Here is an 18695-nt window from a genome sequence, read left to right on the forward strand (position 1 = left end):
GAAATCCTAATCCTAATCCTAATCCTAATCCTAAGAGAGAGGAGAGAACCTCTCTCACTAAAAACTACATCTAAAACTAAAAATTATGAATTATGAAAGCATGATGAGTCTCTGCAAGTTCCCTGACTTTAATCTGTGTTTCTGGGCCAAAAACTGGGTTGAAATGCGGCCCAGAATCTCTGCCAGCGACTTTTGTAATTCTGCAGATCGTGCACGTCACGCGATCGCGTCATCCATGCAGACGCGTCATTCGCGTTTTCCCAGCCACGTGTTCGTGTTGTCCACGCTTCCGCGTCACTTGTGCTTTTCCAATCCGCGCGGTCGCGTGAGCCATGCGGCCACGTCACTGCGAATTCCTTTCTTCTGCGCAGTCGCGTCGCTGACGCGTACGCGTCACTTCTCGCTGGTCATCTCCTCAATTTCTTGTGTTCCTTCCATTTTTGCAAGCTTCCTTCCCAATCTCTCACTCATTCATGCCTTATAAAGCCTGAAACACTTAACACATAGATCAAGGTATCGAATGGTAATAAGAGAGGATTAAGATTAGCTAAATTAAGACCAAAGAAGCATGTTTTCAATCATGTAATAATTTTAGGAAGGAAATATAAATGCATGCTAATTATATGAATAAGTGGGTAAAGACCATGATAAAACCACACAATTAAACACATTGTAAACCATAAAATAGTGGTTTATCAATGTTTTAGTAAAGGTTGAAAATCTTTAGATCCCTGCAGATTTTATAATCTTGGATACTGCAGAGGAAGAGGATAAATCCGTCATCCTTGGAAGATCCTTCCTAGCCACTGCCAATGCCATCATTGATGTAGCAAGGGGAAAGCTAGTCCTGCAATTGCATGAGGACTGTATCTTATTCGAGATACCTAGCCCTAACTCTCCCTCTGACAAAGAGAGATAGTTATGCAACACCTAGTGTTCCAACCCTCTCTCTCAGTGCAAAGTTATACAAAGCCCTAGACACCGATTCTAAGTTTGGTGTTGGGTGGCCATCATCAAGCACTGAGAACAATGGTACTAAGAAGAAGGTACCTAAGGGCTGGAGGGACAAGAAGATCCCCATTGAAGGACTCTCACCTGGCATGAGAGTTGTCTTCACTGAGAATCCAGTCATCCCACATACTGTTAACAAGATCTTGTCTCTAGAACATGTGAAACTTATCCATGAGAGCATAGGCAAGAAGTTCACTATAAGGGATGAAATTATGAGCCCATATCTATCTCCGTAAGGGCTAACCGTCAAGCTAATGACGTTAAAGAAGCACTTATTTGGAGGCAACACAACCATAATTAAAGTCATTTCTACCTTTTTTTATTAAGTTTATTTTAGTTATCTTAGTTTAATTTTCATATTTGTTTAAGTTTGTGATCATGTGCAGTAGTTAGAATAGAAACAGAAACAGTCAGAGCTGGAAATAGAACACTCTGGAGCAGGCACCTTGCTAGTGTTGAACGTTAGACAAGAGGGCCAGAATGGGCATTCAACGCCCATGAGGAGCAGCATTACTGGCATTGAACGCCAGCCAGGGAGCATGAAGCTGGCGTTGAACGCCAGCCAGGGAGCAGAGACTGGGCGTTCAACTCCCCAACAAAGGCACAGACCTGGCATTGAACGCCAGGAAGGAGGCTCCCAATGGGCATTCAACACCCTAAAAGGAGCTGGAGCTGGGCATTCAATGCCCACAAGGGGGCAGGGAATTCGAATTCCCTACCCCTCAGGACCAGTGGGTCCTACAGAAACCCCACCTACCCCACCTTCTTCTCTCTCTTACTTTTCTTCTTCCCCATACACCCTACCCCATCCCACCCCTATAATTAACCCCTCATACCACCTCTTTAACACACACTTCATTCACTAAAGCCCCACTTGGCCGAATCATCCTCTCTTACTTTCTCTACCTCTTCTCTTCTTCTTCTACTCTTTTCTTCACTTTTGTTCTTATTTTGCTCGAGGATGAGCAAAGCTTTTAAGTTTGGTATTGAAAAAGCCTTGATTTTTGCTTTTCATTCATACTTATGGCACCCAAAGTCAGAGAATCCTCTAGAAAGAGGAAAGGAAAAACAGTTGCTTCCACCTCCGAACCTTGGGAGATGGAGAGATTCATCACCAAAGCTCATCAAGATCACTTCTATGAAGTGGTGGCAAAGTAAAGGGTGATTCTTGAAGTCTCCTTTAGGCTAAAAAAGAATGAGTACCTGGAGATCTGAAGAGAAATCCGGAGGAGAGGTTGGAAAGTCCTAACCAATCCTATTCCAGAAGTTAGAATCTTGATGGTATAAGAGTTCTATACCAATGCATGGGTCACGAAAAACCATGATACAAGCATGAACCTACATCCCAAAAATTGGCATACGATGGTCCGAGGGCATCTCTTGGATTTCAGCCCGGAAAGTGTACGGTTGGTGCTCCATTTTCAAATAATGCAAGGAGACCCACATCCTTACACTAGAAGAGTCAATTTTGATCAGAGGCTGGACCAAGTCCTTTCAAACATTTGTGTGGAAAGAGCTCAGTGGAAGAGGGATGCTCAAGGCAAGCCTATCCAATTGAGAAGGCTTGACTTCAAGCCCATAGCTAGAGGATGGTTGGAATTTATCCAGCGCTCTATCATCCCTACTAACAATCGGTTAGAAGTGACCATTGACAGAGCCATCATGATTCATTGCATCATGATTGGGAGTGAGGTGGAGGTACATGAGGTAATACTTCAAGAGTTATACAAGAAAGCTGAAAAGCCTTCCACCTTAGCAAGGTTGGCATTCCCCCACCTTATCTGTCATCTATGCAATTCAGCTGAAATTGTCATAGAAGGAGACATTCCTATTGAGGAGGACAAGCCCATCACTAAAAGAAGGATGTAGCAAACTAGAGATCCAGCACATAGACCACAGCAAGAGCATGTGGAGCTGCCTCAACAAGAAATTCCTGAGATGCCTCAAGGGATGCATTTTCCTCCCCAAGGCTATTGGGACCAATTGCACACTTCTCTAGGAGAATTAAGCTCCAGCATGGATCAACTAAGAATGGGACATCAAGAACATTCCACCATCCTCCATGACATAAGAAAAGATTGGTGCACGAAATTGTGATCATCAATGGTGCCATCAACATGGTACGCTCAATTGCAATCTCAACTCTTTATCACAACTTCGCACAACTAACCAGCAAGTGCACTGGGTCGTCCAAGTAATAAACCTTACACGAGTAAGGGTCGATCCCACGGAGATTGTTGGTATGAAGCAAGCTATGGTCATATTGTAAATCTCAGTCAGGCGGATTCAAATGGTTATGGAGGATTAATGATTAAAAGATGAATAAAACATAAAATAAAGATAGAGATACTTATGTAATTCATTGGTGAGAATTTCAGATAAGCATATGGAGATGCTTTGTCCCTTCCGTTTCTCTGCTTTCTGATGAGCGGATATTTTATACGCTTTTTGGGGGTATTTTCATGTAGATTTTAGCATGTTTTAATTAGTTTTTAATAGAATTTTATTAGTTTTTAAGCAAAAATCATATTTCTGGACTTTACTATGAGTTTGTGTATTTTTATGTGATTTCAGGTATTTTCTGGCTGAAATTGAGGGAGCTGAGCAAAAATCTGACTTAGGCTGAAAAAGGACTGCTGATGCTGTTGGATCCTGACCTCCCTGCACTCAGAATGGATTTTCTAGAGCTACAGGAGTACAATTGGCGCGATCTTAATTGCGCTGGAAAGTAGTCATCCAGGGCTTTCCAGCAATATATAATAGTCCATACTTTGCGCGAAGATAGATGACGTAAATTGGCGTTCAACGCCAGTTTCATGCTGCTGTCTGGTGTCCAGCGCCAGAAACAGGTTACAAGTTGGAGTTCAGCGCCCAAAACACATTACAACCTGGTGTTCAACTCCAGAAACAGCCCAAGCACGTGAGAAGCTTTAGTCTCAGCCCCAGTACACACCAAGTGGGCCCCATAAGTGGATTTCTGCACCAATTATCTTAGTTTACTTATTTTCTGTAAACCTAGGCTACTAGTTTACTATTTAAACAACTTTTAGAGGATTACTTTGGACCTCATGATATTTTTAGATCTGAAGTACATACTCTTTGACGGCATGAGTCTCTAAACTCCATTGTTGGGGGTGAGGAGCTATGCAGCGTCTCGATGAATTAATGCAATCACTTATATTTTTCCATTCACATATGCGTGTTCCTATCTAAGATGTTTATTTGCGCTTAATTATGGAGAAGGTGATGATCCGTGACACTCATCACCTTCCTCATTCCATGAACGTGTGTCTAACAACCACTTCCGTTCTACATCAGATTGAATGAGCATCTCTTAGATTCCTTAATCAGAATCTTCGTGGTATAAGCTAGATTGATGGCGGCATTCATGAGAACCTGAAAAGCCTAAACCTTGTCTGTGATATTCCGAGTAGGATTCCGGGATTGAATGACTGTGACGCACTTTAAACTCCTGAAGGCTGGGCGTTGGTGACAGACGCAAAAGAATCAATGGATTCTACTCCAACCTGATTGAGAACCGACAGATGATTAGCCGTGCTGTGACAAAGCATTTGGACCATTTTCACTAAGAGGATGGGAAGTATCCATTAACAATGGTGACACCCTACATAGAGCTTACCATGGAAGGAACTTTGCAATTATGTTATTGAGTTGAATATTACATTGCAGGAATTCAGAGGACAAAGCATCTCCAAAACCCCAACATATTCTTCATTACTGCACTACAAGTAATTATTTCACGCTCTTTTATTTTTCTAATAATTCAAACTGATAATTTTAATTGAAATCCTGACTAAGAATAATAAAATAAACATAGCTTACTTCAAACTAATAATCTCCGTGGGATCGACCCTTACTCACGTAAGGTATTACTTGGACGACCCAGTGCACTTGCTGGTTAGTGGTACGAGATCATAAGAAATCTTGATTTTGATATTGAGATTAGAATTTCGTGCACCACTTTCCTACTGTCTTCATCCAATCCTTCTTACTCCTTTCCATGGCAAGCTGTATGTTGGGCATTACCGTTGTCAATGGCTACAGTCCCGTCCTCTCAGTGAAAATGTTCAATGCGCTCTGTCACAGCACGGCTATTCATCTCTCGGTTCTCGATCATGTCGGAATAGAATCCAGTGATTCTTTTGCGTTTGTCACTAACGCCCCTTGATGCAGGTGGAAATTGTCTTGCAACAGATTTCCTTCGGCAAGTGTACCGAATTTGTCGTCAAGTAAAAACTCACAATAGAGTGAGGTTGAATCCCACAGGGATTGATTGATCAAGCAACTTTAATTAGAAGAATGCTCTAGTTGAGCGAATTCAGAATTTTGGTTGAGAGCTGCAGAAAATAAAATGGCGGGAATGTAAATGACAGAAAAGTAAATGCTAGAATTAAAGAACTGGAAGTAAATGACTGAAAATAAATTGCAGAATTGTAAATGGGAATGAGGTGTTTGCTCATGAAAGTAAACGCAGAAATTAAAGAGAATGGGTGAGATCAGAATTGGGGAATTCATTGGGTGCAGGAGATGTTGCAATTCTCTGGATCAAGTTCATTTTCATCTCTTCCTCAATCAATGCAATCATTGATCTCCTTGGCAATCTTAATTGATTGAATTACAATTTCTGGTAATTCAATCTCTCAAATCTTGATCAATAGCCAATTCCTTGGTCAATTGCTCATGAGAAGAGATGAAGTGTGGTCACTGATTATACCACATGCATTTCCCAAATCAAGTATTGAGAGGATTATAGTCACATATCCATCCAAACCCAATTTGGTCCAGCATGAGAAAGCATTTCTAGCTTGATCTCTTCATTCCTCTTTCAAGGCTCAGAAGAGATCCAAGTTTGAATAGCTCCTTTTCTAAGATAACTACCCAATGGGATGAAGATCGAAAGCTTTCAAGTAAAATCAAGAGAAAAGATAGAAGAAGAATAATGAAAACTAGTATTGATCCATCAAATTACAACAGAGTTCCCTAACCCAATGAAAGGGGTTTAGTTGTTCATAGCTCTAGAAAATGAAAACAAAGATGGAGAATACATCATGGAACTAGAAAAGCAGAGTAAAATACAGAGAGTAGTGCTCTCCTTTCAACCTCCCTAACTCTCTAATAATTCAAAGCTACTCCTATATATACTACTCTTCTCAGCTTCTAGTTGGTTCTTCAAGTCTTGGGCCTTTGGATCTTGAGTTTGAAGCAGTTCTTTTCTTCATTTGGGCTTGGTTTTACTTGCAAAGAAAAAGTGTGAAGTGGGCAGAGACTTTAGCTCAGGACGTTAGAGGTGTTAACATTCAGTGAGAAAATGGGTTCGAAAACGTTAGTGTCATTCAACTTTTTCACTAACGTTTCTTACCCAAGTAAAGGCCACGTTAACTTCAACGTTAGTGGCACAAACGTTGCCACTAACGTTGCCTCTTTGTCCTTCGCACACGTTATTGGGACTCAACTTTCCCAATAACGTTGAGAGCCTCCCCCTTTCCCACGTTAGAGTCCACGTTAACTTAGTTAACGTGGCTCTTTTAACGTAGGCATGCCAATCTTCGAGAATGTTAGTGACACTCAACATTGTCACTAACGTTCCAATATGCCCCTATTCACGTTAGAGTCCACGTTAACTAGGTTAACGTGGCTTCTAACGTGGCTTTGCAAACCATTTCCAACGTTAGTGACAATGTTGAGTGTCACTAACGTTGGCTCATCTTTCACTCATTGCCGTTAGCTTCCACGTTAACTAAGTTAACGTAGAAGTTAACGTGGCTCCTTGGGGTTTTGTGGTTGCTTCCAACGTTAGTGACAATGTTGGATGTCACTAACGTTGTCGACCATTCTTGCCTCTCACGTTAGCTCCCACGTTAACCAAGTTAACGTGGAAGTTAACGTGGTACATTGCACCTTAGGCCAACGTTAGTGACAATGTTGAATGTCACTAACGTTGGCTTCCTTCCCCTTGTTGACGTTAGAGGCCATGTTAACCAAGTTAACGTGGACTCTAACGTGGCCACTTATGATCATTGGCCAACGTTAGTGATAATGTTAAGTGTCACTAACGTTGGCTCAAAATCCTTTCTTCACGTTAGAGCTCACGTTAACGTGACTCTTAACTTGGGCAATGATGGCTTCGAGAGCGTTATTGGCAATCACTTTTCTCATTAACTTTGCAGGTTACCTCCCATTCCACGTTAGTGGCCACGTTAATTAGATTAACGTGACTGCTAAGTGGTTCCTCCTTGCTTCCTTTGGTCCTGAAATCAAGCAATAGAGTGCATCAAAGTTCTAGTCCAAGTCATGGGTAATGCAACATACAATTTGTCACTAAATTCATGCAAAATCCTCATGAAATCATGTAAAATGCACAATGTATGCTTGAATCAAGGTGTAAGTGAATATCTACCCAAAACTAGCTTATTTCCTAAGGAAATGCATGAAACTACCCTAAAAACAGTAAAGAAAAGGTCAGTGAAACTGGCCAAAATGCCCTTGCATCACAACACCAAACTTAAAGCTTGCTTGTCCCTAAGCAAGTACTGGAACAAGGGAATGATGAATGGAATGCCAAGAGAAATGAGTCATTCTTGTGGGGGTCATGTTACTGATTTTATGGTGGTTTCATGCATAGCAACTTAGGTTCATTCCATTACTGGCTTTCAGACCTTTATCATGCTCTAAAACACTGGTTTTGCTTATATACCATGAGACTTTTATTGATCCTTTTATTGTCATTTCAGGGTTTATTTGTGTTCTTCAGGCTAGGTGCTCTGTAAGGGGGCAACTCTTTAAATTAAGCTTTCAGCCAACACTCCCGAACCAGTTGGTTCAAGGTGCTAGATGTTGAAACACCCCTACGGACTTACTTCCTCAAGTCTCTCCCCCATACATACACACCACAGGCATATGGTTTATTTATTTTCTTTTCTTGAGACCTTGGTGTCCAGCACCTCTTTGGGTTACTAAATGCTCTGTAGTGAGGGTTACTCTTGATAGTGGACTTTCAGCTGATAATCCCGAGTTAGTTAACCCAAGTTACCAGGTGATAAGGCACCCCTAAGAGCTTATTCATCCAAGTAGATCTCTCACACAGGAGCACCACAGACACATGGCTCAAGTTAAAAACCATTGGTGCCTAGCCTTATTGCTTACTCTTTTTCTTTTATTTTTCACTTTAAGTGTTCTTTCCCTTTCTCTTATTAGGATCTTGCTATTTACTTAGTCTCATGGGTGTATTCACATCAAAGTGTTCAGGACAGATAGTTGTCTTCCTACCTCATGGTTGAACCAACTTAGCTAACTTATGATTACACCAAAGATTCAGAAAATTACTCCATATTATGAACTCCACTCTGGTCTTTTGAAACACAAACATTCTCTTCTTCCTTTGATTTTAAAGACAAGCATACAATAAGTAAAGATATGATGCAGTGACACTTAAACCAGAAATCATAGACCTAAGCAATAGACTTAAAATGCAGAATTGAAAAGATTCAAACTAACATGGAAGCATGTCCTATTTCATCCAAGATCTTTCATATTTAAACATAGAAAAAGATGGAGTAAAGAAGGAACTCCACCACCTTTTATTCTTGTGGTTGTCCATGCTCTCCTCCTTGCTTGTCTTCCTTGTGTCCCTCTTGAGTGCTTGTACTCCCACTCCCTTTGCCTTTTCCAAACAGTTTCTTCCAGAAACCTCCATCTTCCATCTTCTTCTTGAGTGTTTCCTTTTGCTGTTTCACCTTCCTCTCTTCTTGTTCTACAAAATCTTTTTGGACCTCATCATATGTAGGGATGGCATAGTGTAGATGATGCATATTACTGGACATGTAGTTCAACCTTGCTTGAGTGTTTACGTTGAACTCCTCCCTATGTAATTGACGTCCTTCATTAAGTACAGTGAACTCATTGAATGTTCTCATCTGAGCTAATTACCGCTGATTGAGTTCTTGCAATTGCTTATCTTGACGTCCTTGCCTCTCAGTAACTTGGTTGATGGTTTGAGTGAGCTGGGAGTATTGTTCCTGTTGCTGCTCCATTTGTTGTTTCTGCCACACCTCTTGTTGGCTCATCCAGCTCAGTATTTGCTCTTGCCCTTTCATATGTATCACTCCTATATCTTCAATAGCTCTTAGAAGGTGAGTCATATTCAAGTCTGCTGAGTAAGGATGCTCTTCTTGTTGATATTCTTCCTGATGAGACTCCTCTTGATGAGCTCCTTCTTTTGATTTTAGTTTTCCTATTTTTATACCTCTCCCAGTCAGCTGCTATAACACAAATGTCACCCACGATCTCAGTGAGCTCGTCATTGTCTTGGCTTTTATTTATCCTTGTATGATAACTGGGCTCATCAAAGTGTGGTGCTTTTAGGTGAAGAGTTCTCATTATAGCACCTGGGCTGAAGTCCACCTCCTTTTCTCTTACATAGATTTTGAAGGTTGGGTCCCTAGTTTTGTCTTCTCTTACCACATTTGTGTAAAATTCCTTGATGAGGTTTGCATTGATCTTCCCTTCTGGATTAGTGAGCAATTCCCACCCTCTTTCTTCTATCTTCTTCGGAATCTGTGGGTATTCGTTTTCATTGATTTGGAAGGTTAACTCGGGCAGTATATTTTTGAGTTTTATTCGCTCAAATTCTCGTTCATAGAAGGCAGTTTTGAACCTCTTTTCATCATAAGGAGTGTTCTCCATTGGTTCCTTCCTCTTCTGCCTCTTGGAGCTTGATGACGCCATGAATTTGCGTTGTTGTTTTGAGGTGTTTTGAGGATACGGATAGATGAAGAATGGGTTGGCTAGGACAATTTGTGATGAAGGATTTTAGTACGCCAAAAGTGTAGAGTGTGGAGAGTGGGGGTTTGAATGTGAGGAGTGAGGCTGCACTAAGGTTCCTTTATATAGGGAGATTATGAGAGAATGGAAGGTGTGGATTGCAAGAATGGTTGCTTGATGGATGGTTGGGGTTGTCTATGAAGGAAGGACAATGATCATCACTTAGTGAGAGTGAATGGTTCGGTCTTCAAAGGGTCTCCTTTCTTTAATGTTGCATGGCAACGTTTCCCCATGCGTTCCTTCTTGAGACAAGTGTGTAGTTCTCTTCATGAAGTGGCTGAACCTCCCCCATTTAATTGTCCAATCAATCTCCATCAATGCTCCTTTTCTTTTCCCTATAAAGACAAAATAAGAAAGGTGAGAATAATATCAAACCAAAGACAATTGAACTTTACGACTAGAATTAAAAAGAAAAATGAGAAAAGATTAAATTGTTTATTCATGAATTCCAACTAACTAACTAACTATTTGTGAGTCCTTATATGCATATTGGTGGCACCATGGGGTGACACCAAACTTAGTTTGGAGCACTGTGATGAAAAGTTCTGTTCAAAGCTTCCAAGACTAGTATGCTCTTGATTGCATTCATGCTTTCTTGGCATGCTTTAAACACCAAACTTGTTCTTCACTGTATACTGCACAATAAGGATTCCACCAAGAGTTTGTCAAGTTTGGGTTTGAATTCATAAATATTGACTTATTTAATATCTTCTAAAAGCTTATAAAACATGGGTTGCCTCCCATGAAGCGCTTCTTTAGCGTCACTAGCTTGACGTTTCTCCCTCATCAGGGTGGTTGGTAATGCTTGAAGTCCTCCCCTCTCGCTGTTGACTTGTATCCATTGGTTGTATCAATGATCTCTACATGTTCCAGGGAGAGAATTCTGTTGATTGTGAAGACTTTAGGTAACTGAGATGGTACAGTAGGGAGATTAGAGGGGATATCTGGGAAGTAACCTGAGATCACTCTATCTCCTGGAGAGAAGTCTTCCGTAGGGATCTTTTTGTTCCTCCACTTCCTTGGTACCTTCTTCCTTGTGTCCTTTGATATTGCCTTGCTCTTGATGGCTTCTTTTCCTACGGTAGTTGTGATGTTGTCTTCACATGCCTCTAGGGGTTTAGGTTCCTCTGCCTTTTCCTTGAGCTGTGGTAGTGGCTGTTTCCCTTGTTTATTAACCAAAGGGGTCTCCAGATAGGTTGGGTGTGCTTCTGTGCTTGCTTCCTCCTTTAGCATCTCATCATGGTCTTCACTTGGTTCCTTGTGTTCTTGGTCTACTTCTTGTGAGAGTTTGAAGACATTAAAGCTGAGCCGTTCATCATGGATCCTCAATATTAGCTCCCCTTTCTCCATATCTATGAGTGCTCTGGCCGTAGCTAGGAAGGGTCTTCCCAATATGATTGGGTGAATGTGACTCTCTTCCATGTCCAGGATGACAAAGTCTGTTGGGAGAAAGTATTTCCCAACCTTTAGTAACACATTTTCCACCACTCCTATTGCTTGCTTTTGAGTCTTGTCAGCCAGTCTGATGACCACATCTGTGGGCATTATCTCATTGATCTGCAGCCTCTTCACCAGGGATAGGGGCAGTAAGTTGATGCTTGCCCCTAAATCACAGAGTGCTTTATCAAACATTGTTTCCCCTATGGCACAAGTGATGTGAAAACTCCCTGGGTCTCTTCTTTTTGCAGGCAATTCAGGTTGAATAAGGGCACTACATTCCTTGTTTAACACTATAGTTTGGCTTCCTTTGAGTGAGCTTTTCCTGGAAAGAAGTTCCTTCATGTACTTGATGAATGCAGGCATTTGTTGTATGGCCTTGATGAATGGTATGTTCACATGCAGAGATGCAAACAAGTCTAGGAACCTTGAGTATATTCTCTTCCCCACAGCACCATTGAGCAGTTGGGGAAATGGTGTATAGAGCTTCAGCAACTCTTGTTGTGAGATTTCTGGTTTTTGGTGATCTCTATCCTCCTCCTCTGTTGAGTTGTTTTCAGGCTGTTGGGAGAGGTTGCTTTGCTCGTCTTCATCCTCTTGATCACTTGTAGTGACCATTTTGCAATCTTCCCATCTTACTTTCTTTGCCTCTCCTCTTGGGTTTTTCTCCGTGTCACTTGGGAAGCCATCAGTAGGTTTGGGAATCTTCTCCGCTAAGCATCCCACTTGGAATTCCAGCTTCTTGATGGTCTCTCATTGGTTCTTAATGTTGGCTCGCACCTCTTCTTTGAACACCTTGTCTTCTTGAATCTCTTGGCATATTCCTTCAAGTAAAGTTTCAAGCTTAGAGAGTCTGTCATCAATTGATGGTAAATTGGGATTAGAGGTGGAAGGATGAGAGGTGTTGTTGTGGGGGTGTTGATATGTCCTCTGTGTGAATTGTTGATGAGCTTAATTGTTGTTGAAGTTGTAACGTCTCTGGTCTTGGCTTTGCTCTTGCTGATTCCCCCACCCAAAGTTTGGGTGGTTCCTCTATCCAGAGTTGTATGTCTTGGAGTATAGATCATGGTTCTGTCTAGGTGAATTCCCAATGTAGTTGGCTTGCTCAAGGTCCTCTTCTTCAACTTCTTCTTGGGTTGTTGATGAGGTGGTGATTGCTGCCACGTAGTTCCTTTCCATCTTCTTGGTGAGGTCAGCTAACTGCTTGGTAATGAGCTTGTTCTGAGCCAGCAGAGCATCTACATTGTTTAGCTCTATTACTCCCTTAGTGTTCCCTCTTTCGAAAGCATAGAAGTAGTCATTCTCAGCTACAGTTTCAATGACATCTATGGCTTCTTCAGTGGTCTTCTTCTTGTTCAAGGATCTTCCAGAGGAATGATCTACTGCCTTCTTTGATTCATATGACAAGCCGTCATAGAAGATGTGCAGTTGGACCCACTCATTGAACATCTCTGGTGGGCATCTCCTCGTTAGGTCTTTGAACCTTTCCCAAGCTTCATAAAGTGTCTCCCCATCTTGCTGTCTGAACGTCTGTACTTCGGTTCTCAGCCTATTGATCCTTTGAGGGGGGTAAAACCTTGCCAAAAACTTATTCACTACCTCGTCCCAATTTGTCAGGCTTTCTTTTGGGAAAAATTCAAGCCATTTGAATGCCTTGTCCCTGAGAGAAAATGGGAACAAGAGCAGCCTATAGACATCCTGGTGGACTCCATTAGACTTCACTGTGTCACAAATCCTCAAGAAGATGGTCAAGTGTTGATTCGGATCTTCTTGAGCACCTCCTCCAAATGAGCAATTATTCTGCACAAGAGTGATGAGCTGAGGTTTTAGCTCGAAATTGTTGGCATGTATGGTGGGCTTCTGAATGCTGCTCCCACAGTTGCCTGGGTTGGGATTGATATAAGAGCTTAACACTCTTCTATCCTCCGCAACATTATTTGCTCTACCTCCTCCCCCATGGTTATTAGCCTCTTCTTCATGTTGGTTTTCTATGTTGCCTTCCATGTTTAGCTCAAAGTATTCCTCCTCCTCTTCAGCACCGATTGCACGTTTCCCTCTTGCTTCCCTCCTTAATCTAAGGAAGGTCCTCTCTGGTTCAGAATCGAAAGAAGTTGAAGCCCCGCTTCTTCTCCCTGTCATACAATCAACAAGTACAAACAAGTAACAATATGTGCAGATAGTATTGTTGTCAGAATTACTATTAGTTGTGAGTGATGCAATATATCAAACAGTTAGTGGGTTAGTAAACTGAATTGTAAATAACAAGGAAAACGAAAGAGTAGAGGGGGAAGGGGAGAAGTTAACTAAGACAGAAAGTAAATTACTCAAGCAGAAAATTAAATCAACAAAACAAAAATTGCTCAATCTAGTGATCTTCTATTTTAATCATTGTTGATGCACAATCAATCCCCGGCAACGGCGCCATAAACTTGATGCAGGTGGAAATTGTCTTGCAACAGATTTCCTTCGGCAAGTGTACCGAATTTGTCGTCAAGTAAAAACTCACAATAGAGTGAGGTCGAATCCCACAGGGATTGATTGATCAAGCAACTTTAATTAGAAGAATGCTCTAGTTGAGCGAATTCAGAATTTGGGTTGAGAGCTGCAGAAAATAAAACGGCGGGAATGTAAATGACAGAAAAGTAAATGCTAGAATTGATGAACTGGAAGTAAATGACTGAAAATAAATTGCAGAATTATAAATGGGAATGGGGTGTTTGCTCATGAAAGTAAACGCAGAAATTAAAGAGAATGGGTGAGATCAGAATTGGGGAATTCATTGGGTGCAGGAGATGTTGCAATTCTCCGGATCAAGTTCATTTTCATCTCTTCCTCAATCAATGCAATCATTGATCTCCTTGGCAATCTTAATTGATTGAATTAAAATTTCTTGTAATTCAATCTCTCAAATCTTGATCAATAGCCAATTCCTTGGTCAATTGCTCATGAGAAGAGATGAAGTGTAGTCACTGATTATACTACATGCATTTCCCAAATCAAGTATTGAGAGGATTATAGTCACATATCCATCCAAACCTAATTTGGTCCAGCATGAGAAAGCATTTCTAGCTTGATCTCTTCATTCCTCTTTCAAGGCTCAGAAGAGATCCAAGTTTGAATAGCTCCTTTTCCAAAATAACTACCCAATGGGATGAAGATCGAAAGCTTTCAAGTAAAATCAAGAGAAAAGATAGAAGAAGAATAATGAAAACTAGTATTGATCCATCAAATTACAACAGAGCTCCCTAACCCAATGAAAGGGGTTTAGTTGTTCATAGCTCTAGAAAATGAAAACAAAGATGGAGAATACATCATGGAACTAGAAAAGCAGAGTAAAATACAGAGAGTAGTGCTCTCCTTTCAACCTCCCTAACTCTCTAATAATTCAAAGCTACTCCTATATATACTACTCTTCTCAGCTTCTAGTTGGTTCTTCAAGTCTTGGGCCTTTGGATCTTGAGTTTGAAGCAGTTCTTTTCTTCATTTGGGCTTGGTTTTACTTGCAGAAAGAAAGTGTGAAGTGGGCAGAGACTTTAGCTCAGGACGTTAGAGGTGTTAACATTCAGTGAGAAAATGGGTTCGAAAACGTTAGTGTCATTCAACTTTTTCACTAACGTTTCTTACCCAAGTAAAGGCCACGTTAACTTCAACGTTAGTGGCACAAACGTTGCCACTAACGTTGCCTCTTTGTCCTTCGCACACGTTATTGGGACTCAACTTTCCCAATAACGTTGAGAGCCTCCCCCTTTCCCACGTTAGAGTCCACGTTAACTTAGTTAACGTGGCTCTTTTAACATAGGCATGCCAATCTTCGAGAACGTTAGTGACACTCAACATTGTCACTAACGTTCCAATATGCCCCTATTCACGTTAGAGTCCACGTTAACTAGGTTAATGTGGCTTCTAACGTGGCTTTGCAAACCATTTCCAACGTTAGTGACAATGTTGAGTGTCACTAACGTTGGCTCATCTTTCACTCATTGCCGTTAGCTTCCACATTAACTAAGTTAACGTAGAAGTTAACGTGGCTCCTTGGGGTTTTGTGGTTGCTTCCAACATTAGTGACAATGTTGGATGTCACTAACGTTGTCGACCATTCTTGCCTCTCACGTTAGCTCCCACGTTAACCAAGTTAACGTGGTACATTGCACCTTAGGCCAACGTTAGTGACAATGTTGAATGTCACTAACGTTGGCTTCCTTCCCCTTGTTGACGTTAGAGGCCACGTTAACCAAGTTAACGTGGACTCTAACGTGGCCACTTATGATCATTGGCCAACGTTAGTGATAATGTTAAGTGTCACTAACGTTGGCTCAAAATCCTTTCTTCACGTTAGAGCTCACGTTAACGTAGTTAACGTGACTCTTAACGTGGGCAATGATGGCTTCGAGAGTGTTATTGGCAATCACTTTTCTCATTAACTTTGCAGGTTACCTCCCATTCCACGTTAGTGGCCACGTTAATTAGATTAACGTGATTGCTAAGTGGTTCCTCCTTGCTTCCTTTGGTCTTAAAATCAAGCAATAGAGTGCATCAAAGTTCTAGTCCAAGTCATGGGTAATGCAACATACAATTTGTCACTAAATTCATGCAAAATCCCCATGAAATCATGTAAAATGCACAATGTATGCTTGAATCAAGGTGTAAGTGAATATCTACCCAAAACTAGCTTATTTCCTAAGGAAATGCATGAAACTACCCTAAAAACAGTAAAGAAAAGGTCAGTGAAACTGGCCAAAATGCCCTTGCATCACCCCACAATCGCGAGTTTGAAGCTCGTCACAGTCATTCAATCCCTGAATCCTACTCAGAATACCACAGACAAGGTTTAGACCTTCCGGATTCTCAAGAATGGCAACCAATGGATTCTAGCTTATACCACGAAGATTCTGATTAAGGAATCCAAGAGATATACATTCAAGCCTTGTTTGCATGTAGAACGGAGGTGGTTGTCAGGCACGTGTTCATAAGTGAGAGTGATGATGAGCGTCACATAATCATCACATTCATCAAGTTCTTGGGTGCGAATGAATATCTTAGAACAAGAATAAGCTGAATTGAATGGAAAATAGTAGTAATTGCATTAATACTCGAGGTACAGCAGAGCTCCACACCTTAATCTGTGGTGTGTAGAAACTCCACCGTTGAAAATACATAAGTGATAATGGTGATCATTGGCTTCGGCCCCAGAGAGGGAACCAGAAGAACCAAGATATGATCTAAGACAGCATAGGATTGATCAAAGATAAAAATACAATAGCAAAAGGTCCTATTTATAGAGAACTAGTAGCTTAGGTTTTACAAAAATGAGTAAATGACGTAAAAATCCACTTTCGGGCCCACTTGGTGTGTGCTTGGGCTAAGCATTGAAGTTTTCATGTGTAGAGACTTTTCTTGGAGTTAAACGCCAGCTTTTGTGCTAGTTTGGGCGTTTAACTCTAGCTTTTGTGCCAGTTCCAGCGTTAAACGCCGGGAATTCTTGAGCTGATTTGGAACGCCGGTTTGGGCCATCAAATCTCGGGCAAAGTGTGGACTATTATATATTTCTAGAAATCCCAGGATGTCTTCTTTCTAATGCAATTGAGAGCGTGCCTATTGGGCTTATGTAGCTCCAGAAAATCCACTTCGAGTGCAGGGAGGTCAGAATCCAACAGCATCTGTAGTCCTTTTCAGCCTCTGAATCATATTTTTACTCAGGTCCCTCAATTTCAGCCAGAAAATACCTGAAATCACAGAAAAATACACAAACTCATAGTAAAGTCCAGAAAAGTGAATTTTAAATAAAAACTAATAAAAATATAATAAAAACTAGCTAAAACATACTCAAAACATACTAAAAACAATGCCAAAAAGTGTATAAATTATCCGCTCATCACAACACCAAACTTAAATTGTTGCTTGTCCCCAAGCAACTGAAAATCAAATAGGATAAAAAGAAGAGAATATACAATGAATTCCAAAAACATCTATGAAGATCAGTATTAATTAGATGAGCGGGGCTTTTAGCTTTTTGCCTCTGAACAATTTTGGCATCTCACTTTATCCTTTGAAGTTTAGAATGATTGACTTCTATAGGAACTCAAAATCCGGATAGTGTTATTGATTCTCCTAGTTAAGTATGATGATTCTTGAACATAGCTACTTTATGAGTTTTGGCCGTGGCCCAAAGCACTCTGTTTTCCAGTATTACCACCGGATACATCCATGCCACAGACACATAACTGGGTGAACCTTTTCAAACTGTGACTCAGCTTTGCTAGAGTCCCCAATTAGAGGTGTCCAGGGTTCTTAAGCACACTCTTTTTGTTTTGGATCACGACTTTAACCGCTCAGTCACAAGTTTTCACTTGACACCTTCACGCCACAAGCACATGGTTAGGGACAGCTTGGTTTAGCCACTTAGGCCAGGATGTTATTCCTGTAGGCCCTCCTATCCACTGATGCTCAAAGCCTTGGATCCTTTTTATTATCCTTGCCTTTTGGTTTAAAGGGCTATTGGCTTTTTCTGCTTGCTCTTTTTCTTCTCTTTTTTTTTTTTGAATTCACTGCTTTTTCTTGCTTCAAGAATCATTCTTATGATTTTTCAGATCCTCAGTAACATGTCTCCTTTTTCATCATTCTTTCAAGAGCCAACAAATTTAACATTCATGAACAACAAATTCAAAAGACATATGCACTGTTCAAGCATACATTCAGAAATCAAAAGTATTGCCACCACATCAAAATAATTAATCTGTTATAAAATTCGAAATTTATGCAATTCTTCTCTTTTTCAATTAAGAACATTTTTCATTTAAGAAAGGTGATGGATTCATAGGACATTCATAACTTTAAGGCATAGACACTAAGACACTAATGATCATGAGACACAAACATAAATAAAACATTAAGCATAATAATTCGAAAAACAGAAAATAAAGAATAAGGAAATTAAAGAACGGGTCCACCTTAGTGATGGCGGCTTGTTCTTCCTCTTGAAGATCTTATGGAGTGCTTGAGCTCCTCATTGTCTCTTCCTTGCCTTTGTTGCTCCTCTCTCATGATTCTTTGATCTTATCTAATTTCATGGAGGAGGATGGAATGTTCTTGGTGCTCCACCCTTAGTTGTCCCATGTTGGAACTCAATTCTCCTAGAGAGGTGTTGATTTGCTCCCAATAGTTTTATGGAGGAAAGTGCATTCCTTGAGGCATCTCAGGGATTTCATGATGAGGAATTTCCTCATGCTCTTGATGAGGTTCTCTTATTTGCTCCACTCTTTTCTTGGTGATGGGCTTGAGGTCATGCCTTCTTAGTTGAACCGGCTTCCCTCTTTAATCTCTCTTCCATTGAGTGCCCTCTTCACAAATGTCTATGAGGACTTGGTCCAACCTTTGATCAAAGTTGACCCTTCTAGTGTAGGGGTGTT

This window comes from Arachis stenosperma, chromosome 5 (genome assembly GCF_014773155.1).
Source record: "Arachis stenosperma cultivar V10309 chromosome 5, arast.V10309.gnm1.PFL2, whole genome shotgun sequence".
Lineage (NCBI taxonomy): Eukaryota > Viridiplantae > Streptophyta > Magnoliopsida > Fabales > Fabaceae > Arachis > Arachis stenosperma.